Below are 8,150 nucleotides of genomic sequence, written 5' to 3' on the forward strand. Positions count from 1 at the left end.
TTTTCTCCATTTTGTTCTTTCCTTGGTTGCTCATGTTATGCATTAGAGGGTTTTAAGCAGCTGTTTATGTATCATCATCTGATATCTGACAGACCACAATCTGCAGATCACATTTAGGAGGCAGTAATCCAGTCATAATGGGTTTCACTGCAGGTAAGTTTAGTGACTTGTTTTATATAAAAATTGAATCTACGTGTAGAAACGTGAACTCAGTCCTGAAGAGACACTGCAGCTTGGCATTTATTTTTTTCTTTCTATGTGACATTGCTGTGTTTCTAGACCTACTTTGCTACACTGAACCTGTAGCAAAACAATAAAACTCACAGCATGAAGTTCTCTGTCCCCTAAATCTGCACTGCTTGCTTCATGCAGCCAGTGAAACGAGTATGTTCCTTGGAAGCTGACAAAATGTCTCCCTTAGGAATATAGGGAGACAAATAATTTTACCAGTTTTAATTTTCCCTCACTTTTGAAAATCAGGTGTTAGGTTTTTTCTCTGTAGGCTTCCACTGAGATTGATTTTTTCAAATAGTGATGGCTTTGTTTATTTCAGAATAAAATGTCTTGCAGAAGTCACTGTCAGAATTTGCACACTTGAAACGTTTTGCTGTAGTGTGATTTAATTGAACTTAGAGATGCGCAAAGAATTGTTAAAGGTAGGTTGTTCCTGTATCTCAGAATTTTAACTTACAAAATATTCAGAAATTTTCTGTTTATTAAAAATAAATCCTTGTGTTTATAAATGTGAATTGATAAGAGCCATATGATAGTAACATAGCTGTAACTAAACTGTTGTCTGTAGAACACTTAGTGGTAGAGTAAGAAAGAAAAAAATCGGTAATTGTTTAAAATGCAATATTTTAGTATTCGAGCTAAAAGGATAATCTCTGACAGTTATTCGTTATCAATAAACCTTTTCAAATAGTGCTGTAGTTCTGATACAAGAGTCATAGGTATTACAGAAACAAGGAATCTGGACTGACTTCTAATTGTAATGATCTACTCTTGCTGCCAGAGGAGAGAGGGGACCAGGTCACGGGATATGTAGTTCAGCCACAGTTGATAGTCTACAGGAAAGAACAAGGGCATTAGTGTTCCAGACTATGGCTCCTGTGAGACAGGATCAGGGAGTAACACTCTCGGTGAGCTTACTGGTCAGCTTGTTATATCAGGTATGTAACAGCCTGCTTGGTAGTGTGAATGTTACCATACCAAAATGACAGCCCTTCATAAACTTTAGTTATCCACCTGTGGGGATCGCCGTCTCTCTTGCACTCTTCAGCTGCTGGCAGTTACTATAGCTTATACCCAGTGAAGATCTGTGGTGTGGAGCCTGAATTCTTGCTGAATCAGTGATGAGGACACAGGGAGTAGAAAGCAGGAGAACAGGACTGTGTTCTCATTTCAGCCACTGACTCACCGTAACTTCAGGCAAGTCACTTAGATACTTGCCTGTGTTTCCTCCTATTTAATGAAGCTGATGGTAATCAAAACACTGCAAAATTTGTGGACGTGGTGATTTATAAATAATTATTTCCCATGCTTGCTGGTAAAATTGTAATTTCAGATGTAGACTTTATTTTTACTTGTAAGATTATTTTTTTACCTTTTATACAGTAAATATCTATACCACTGAATTGTAAAAATAAAGTTTCCAATGTGTATTTAATCCTTTGTTGTAGTGGTTGTAACTACCTAGTTACCAGAAAATCCTAGCTTCTGTCTTCTTGATGATTAAAAAATAAATACTCAAGTCAGTGGTAGGGAGAAAAAAAAAAAAGTTGATCTGAGCGCGCTACTCTTTTATTAAAGCAACTTGTACCTATTTTAAAGGGCCTATCAACCAGTGCACTCATCACAGGTATATTCATTTCTGTTGATTATTCTTCTGTTCGGTTGGATCAGGAATTATTTGACTGTGTTCTATCTGTTGTGTTTGTAAAAAGCTCAGCAATGCTGTGTAGAACGTGCTTACTGAACAGTCAATGGCAATAGATTAAGGTCTGAACTTAAGCTTTTACACAACGTATGTTCTCAACAGATACTTTAACTGCTTGTACGGTTATGTTCAAAATGATAGATTTTTATGCATGAATGATTCACAGGTGAATATCACTTAGTATCTTTATGATACTGGGGCGTACCTTTCTGCATAAGAATTCAATTTGGAAAGTAATATACGCTACTGAGTGTCATATTAAAAAATCAATATTGCAGAAATTAATAATTGAAACCTTGGCATTTATTTTGATGTGGACTGATTATGTTTCTTGAAAGAAAAGAGCCTGGGCTCTAAAAGCAATGCAATATCTTTAGTGAGACATTTGATGTTAGCTTAAAATCTGTTGATTATACGATGAATCCACATTAAAATAAACATGGATGTTCTGGTTGAATACCCTTTATTTTTTATTACAGAAGTAATAAGCAAGTAAAACACATGTCTAGAGTCCTACTGGGTTTTGAAATTATGACGGTAGCTGGGTTTTAGCTTTAATCTGTTTTCCATATAAACAGTTCTGGTGCCAAAAAGTTGTTCCTGAAATGATAATTGGTCTCTGTGAATGGCAGCCAATCTACTCACTTAAAAAGTAAAGAAAGCAGGAGATGTTAACTTACCACAGCCAGCAAAGCTCCAAGGAGTGTCTGGTGAAAAAGCCTGCTGCTGCGAGCTCCATCCCTCTTTTGCCTCTCTGGAAAGGAAGGAGACATCTTATTCTAGGCTCTACTGTTTTGCTTACTCATCAGTGTGCACTGGCACACACAGAAACAGTCAGTCATAAATACTGGTATGATAACTGCAGCCAAAGACCCCGCACATGTTCAGTGTCCTGCGCTAAGCATCCCAGAAACATAAGACATAGCTCCTGCTCTATAGAGTTTTAAAATGAGATAAAATATGAACTAGAATAAACCAATTTAAAAACAGAACTGTTATATACAGATGTGGTTAATGCATGTTTTCCTTGAAGTCTGCCCCACTGTATTGATGTTGATAGCCAGTAACGGGCATGGAGGTTACAATTTGCCATGTAGATATCAGAAAATTAATATTGGCTGGGTTGCGTAGACATGTTCCCAGAAACTGTTATGACAGTGTGAGGAGTGGAAAAGGCTAAATGTGTGTGACACGTATGGCAGGAGGTAAGAGTCATTTTATTACCCTTGCTTTGTACGTCTGCATTACTCTTGCAGACTGCTTACCTCAAGGCAAAAGGCTTGAGGTACATGCCTTCTATACATGTAACTTAAATTACTGTTTTGTATATTAATAGCAAAATGTGTGCTCTGAATTCGGATGGCTTATTTTTATTAAGTTGAACAATTAAAGATGGCACATATAGAAAATCCCTGTGATAGGGAAATAATAGTGTGTCTCAGTCTCCTAGATTTTTGAAATCACCCGTAATTCTTTGTAGTGAGAATGGAGAGCTGTTTACAGTTATAAGGTGTAGGTTTTAATCATGAAATCATAGCTATGATGGTACGGTCTGGTTTATAGCTTGGGAAATTTCAAATCATTCTGTTTACAAAGATCATACGTTGTTTACAGTTCTGAACTAAGGAAATGTCCGTATCTCATAAAAAACAACTATCTATCTCAATTTTTATTGCCTTCTCGTTTCTTAATTCATATTACTTAAAATGCCTTGATTTTAGTATATGTATCTCAGTACTTATGAGTTCCAAAAAAATACAAAAGTCTTGCAGTCTGTTGCGCGTTTAGGTGTCCTGGAAAGTCTCAATTTATTCAGGCCTGTCAGGGTATAGTTAGGTACATGAGAAATTTTCAGACTTTCTTAGGCTCGCTGACCTGACTTTTCTTCCTTTGTTACGTAAACCTGTCCTGCTCCCTCCCAGAGATACTCACATCGAACCCAGCTCCTAACAGTGCCTTTGACTGGGTGTAGTAACTTGTTAACCTCTTGCGTAATGCAGGAAGGATGAAAAACTTAAAAGAAGGTGAACACCCTTCCCTGCTATTAACAACAATCTTCAGATACTGGCGATATGCCAGTTTGCAGGTTAAATTGCTTAGACACCTACAGGAGGACTCAGGCTGTTTACTTCCTCTGTGCTTCTTTCAATACAGAACAAATTATATAGGCTGATACAGACATTCCAACCGCATCAGTTGAAGAGCGGGATAAGAGCAGACCATTGGGTCTGTACCTGTGGATGCTAAGAACTTTGTGCCTTTAGAGTGGCATTAAATTTCCTTGTGCAGGATAGTTCATGGGACTTTGTTCTCTTAGTTAAACATGTGGTCAGTGTTTGCAGGGAAAGGGCCATTAGTCGTAACCACTTTATGGCTATTCCATCAGTGTAAGATAAATTGGTGGTTTCACTTTCTAGAGCATAAAGTAGCTGACAAAAAGATGTGGTGGTTAGAAAGACATTTCCAGGCCAAGCTGTTCCAGGTTACTGTTACCCTTCATGAAGCTTTGGGTCTCTTCCTCAGAAAGTGCTCTAAGTGGAAGTTCTCAGCAAGGGGATTACACTAAATGGATTCTGCATTGATTTAATGTTAGACTTCTCTGTCTGCTCAAGTCAGTGTAAACAGATCAATGTTCTATTCAGAACTATGCGTTTGACACACTTGGATTTAAAAAATCACTGACTGGTTCTCCTAGGGTTCACATGCGATAAAACATCATTGGATCACGCAACAAAACAAGGCAAGCGTGTCAGCCTTACCATAAATTAAACAAGTCATCATGTTACTGTGGTCACAGTGATTATGCTGCATGCAGACTGCACAATGAATAATACTTCCTTCTAGTCTGTATCGCTGAATGTGTGTGTCATGTTTACAAATAGCAGAGCTGTTTATCACTGGTCTGACTTGTGTGCCATCCTGGATGGAGACGTACAAGAGTTCACACGTAACAAGCCCAATTTAGACAACTTACTCTGAATATGTACAAATACACTTTTTGGCAGCCTCATGGTGCCACTTGCTTTACAAAGCATCTATTTTTGCTCAGAATTGTTAAGGGTGAGATTCAGACGGCACACACGTCACTAAAGTGCAGATCTACATCTGCAGATGTACAGCCAGCAAGCAAGCATATGGATATGAGTGGAATTGGGGCAATCTGACTGTGTCCTGAAGCGTGTGCTGTGTGGGATATGCCTACTGCAGTGTGCCATGTACGGAGAAGATAACTCAGACAGTCTAATCAAACTACCTCAGGCTGAGGCACTAGATAGCCTGGCCGTGGTAGCCAAGACCTCTGGGCAGGCTAACTTACCTTAGCTTCTGCAATTCAGACATACCTATGGAAGCACTCTGGAAGTCAAGACAGAAAAGCATATGGTAACTTCCACTAAAATCAGTAACACTAGACTTCCAACTTAAATGGCAGTAGGAAGTCATTCCTGTTCTTTTCTCATGTACAGTTTCACCTTATAACTGAACTTAAATGGAAAAAAACCCCACCATAAAACAGTAGCATGCACACTGGGAACAGCATTAATCTGCATTTCACATTTTTTTATATCACTTGCATTTCACTGAATCATTCATTTCTATCTGCCCTGCTGAGAAGCCCCTGCAAAGCAGTTAAGTATGATTTTCCATACCTTATAAAATGGGAGTTCATAATGTAGAGGAATTTAGTAAGAGAGATCAAATCACAAGTCAGTCAAAGCTGGAAGCAGAGTCCGAATGTCCTGACTCCTAGGAAAAAAAAGATGGTACAGCAGGAACAATTTCTGAACATTAAAGTACAGAGAACAACTTCCACCAGACCTGCTCCTGCTATACCACACACCAGACGTGTGTGCCGTCTGCCTGCACCCAGGCAGAAGATGAAAATAATGGATTGAACTGTAAGTTGTAGCAATGGTGACTTTTTCAATGAATGTTTTTAAAGTAAACATTATTTGAATGCATAAAATCAGGTCTTCTAGATAATACCTGTAAGTCTACTGATATAAGTAGCACCTTACTAAAACTTATGAGCACTCTTGTATGTGAAGTTCCTTGTGCTCTTAAATATTTGTAACGTCAGGCCTTAATTTATTATGAGTTTTAGATTAAACTCCTTTGAAAACAAAGCACCATACTGATTTCAGTACCTAATTAGGACCTAAACAAGAAAAAGTTAAAACTAAATAGGTTTAGTACTTTATTGAGTGAACAAAAGAAGCAAAATGAAAAATAGAAATACTTTTTCAACATTCTTTTAAGTTAAAAGAATCTTTTGTACAACTTGTTAAAAGAATAGGTAAAACTAAACACAATGTGCTCTCAAACACACTCAAAAAGCCCCCAATAGACCCTGCAATATAGAAAATGAGCAAGTCACAGACATTAGGGAAAAACAAGCGACTTAAAAATCCTGTCTCTGTCCTGAGGAATCCACTGCAATCACAGTTCATCTCTCAGATTATTGTTATGTGTTGCAGTAATTCTCAAGAAGGTCTAATTTGTGTCTTCGGATTGCAGGAGGGCTGTCACAGCATGTTATAGTGATGGCAATTAGCTAACTCAATGAAACTGATTTTCAGGTTTGGCTTTGTCTCCCCTGCTGTGGTTCACATGGACTGGGCTGGTGTGCAATGTTGATGGCTGCTTACACTGGCCACTTTGCAGCTATCCTTGATTTCAAAAACATGCTTTTCAGAAGGATTCAAGGTATCCAGGCAACTAGTGTCTCTCAGGATAGCTGAATTCACACATATTTCCATATACTTAATATCAAGACAACCCTTATTTTTATTGTTTCAGAACACCAACACAATTGGGCACTCCACTGGACAGGCCTGATTCTCCTCTCCAAATACTGCTTTAACTCCTCACACTCCATCTAAGCTTAGCTCTGATTTTCAGTGAAATAATTGAGAAGCGATTCGGACCCTTTTCTAGAAAAACATACATGTAAGCCCTGTACATTCATCATGAAGAATGGCTTTCTGAAGTCTTAATTTCTTTGTGGTGTGTGCAATCATACCAGTCATGTAACATAAATACAGAAGCTTACTTTAACAGCTCCCAGCTCAGCAGCAGATGAGAGAACAAGAATCAGATCTCAAACCTTTGTCCTTCACAACTAGCAGTTTGCCACCACTGTGAGTTTTATCAGCAAATACTCTGCTTCCCCAAGCCTTCTCCCTGTCAAAAGTCTGCAGTAGATAGAGTAAACTTTCCTGGGAAAAAAACAACTGTCTGGGATACTGGTACAAACTGTGATTTAACCCTTACAACCTCTTTTGCTAGTACATCTATGCTACCGCAGAAAAGGCGGAAAGGAAAATCTTACAAGCGTAGAGGTGGTCCTGTAAGAAAATGCCTGTAAGACCACTGCCCTCAGACTTCACCTTCCCCAGGTCTCCGTGGCTGCACAGCAAATGTCTTCTGCCTCCTTTGCGAATCCATCCTGAAAAGCCCACGGGCTTTTCATATCGCACCTCTGTTTAAGTTCATGCGTTGGGGCTGTGCATCTGCCTGCCCTCGACAAACACCGCGAAACACCTCTGCGAGCACGGCGTGGCAGGAACAGGCTGTTACACCACACGCGTTCACACGGAGCCCTCGCAAAATGTTTTACTTTTGGGTATTTAAGAAAAAAAGAACATAAGGAGTTTTCCCGACAGAAAAGCGGACGCGGGGTGACCGCGGGTCCCGCGGTAAGGAGCCGGGGTGTGTGTGAAGGAGCCGGGCAGTGCCCCGCGCGGCCCGCGCCCCTCAGAGGGCGGCGAGACCCTACCGCAGCTGGCCGCCACCACAGCAGCCCCCTCCCGCCCCGCGGCCTCTCCTCGCCCCAACGCCGCCGCGGGCCGGAAGCCCACCCCCGCTCCCGACCCCGCAATAACACTGAGGAGAGCGGGGAGGGAGGCTTTCCCCTTCCTTCCCTTCCTCGGGCTGAGGCTACCCTGGTGCGGCGTCCCCCACCTCAGCTGCATGCGACGACCAACCGCCATTCGCGCCACAGCCCCAACCGCCGCGCCGCGGGCGCCGGCCGCTCCCCGCCGCTCCCGGAGAAACCCGGACAAACCCGGACGGGGCCGGGAGCGGGCCGGGGCGGCCCCCCGCGGACAGGGGAGGCTGCCGGGCCGTCCCACCGGTGAAGGCTCTCACCCGCTGCGCCGCGGCCGCGCAGCGCCGGCTCCCGGCGCGGGGGATGCGCCGCACTGCGCATGAG

General features: G+C 41.5%; 1 long non-coding RNA gene across 3 annotated transcripts; it reads right to left on the reverse strand.

Annotated features, from left to right (window-relative positions):
* Positions 1–13: 13 nt before the first annotated feature.
* Positions 14–8,145, reverse strand: LOC143161877 (uncharacterized). Of its 3 annotated transcripts, none has more exons than XR_012995608.1 (4): positions 7,901–8,076; positions 5,587–5,683; positions 2,620–2,693; positions 14–1,067 (listed from the first exon to the last, which is right to left on the reverse strand). It is a non-coding gene; the product is annotated as an uncharacterized LOC143161877 (long non-coding RNA). The 3 variants fall into 3 exon arrangements; XR_012995607.1 differs by lacking the exons at positions 14–1,067; positions 7,901–8,076 and adding exons at positions 2,392–2,539; positions 8,087–8,145; XR_012995606.1 differs by lacking the exon at positions 14–1,067 and adding an exon at positions 2,392–2,539.
* Between the last annotated feature and the right edge of the window lie 5 nt (positions 8,146–8,150).

Source organism: Aptenodytes patagonicus, chromosome 6 (genome assembly GCF_965638725.1).
Source record: "Aptenodytes patagonicus chromosome 6, bAptPat1.pri.cur, whole genome shotgun sequence".
NCBI lineage: Eukaryota > Metazoa > Chordata > Aves > Sphenisciformes > Spheniscidae > Aptenodytes > Aptenodytes patagonicus.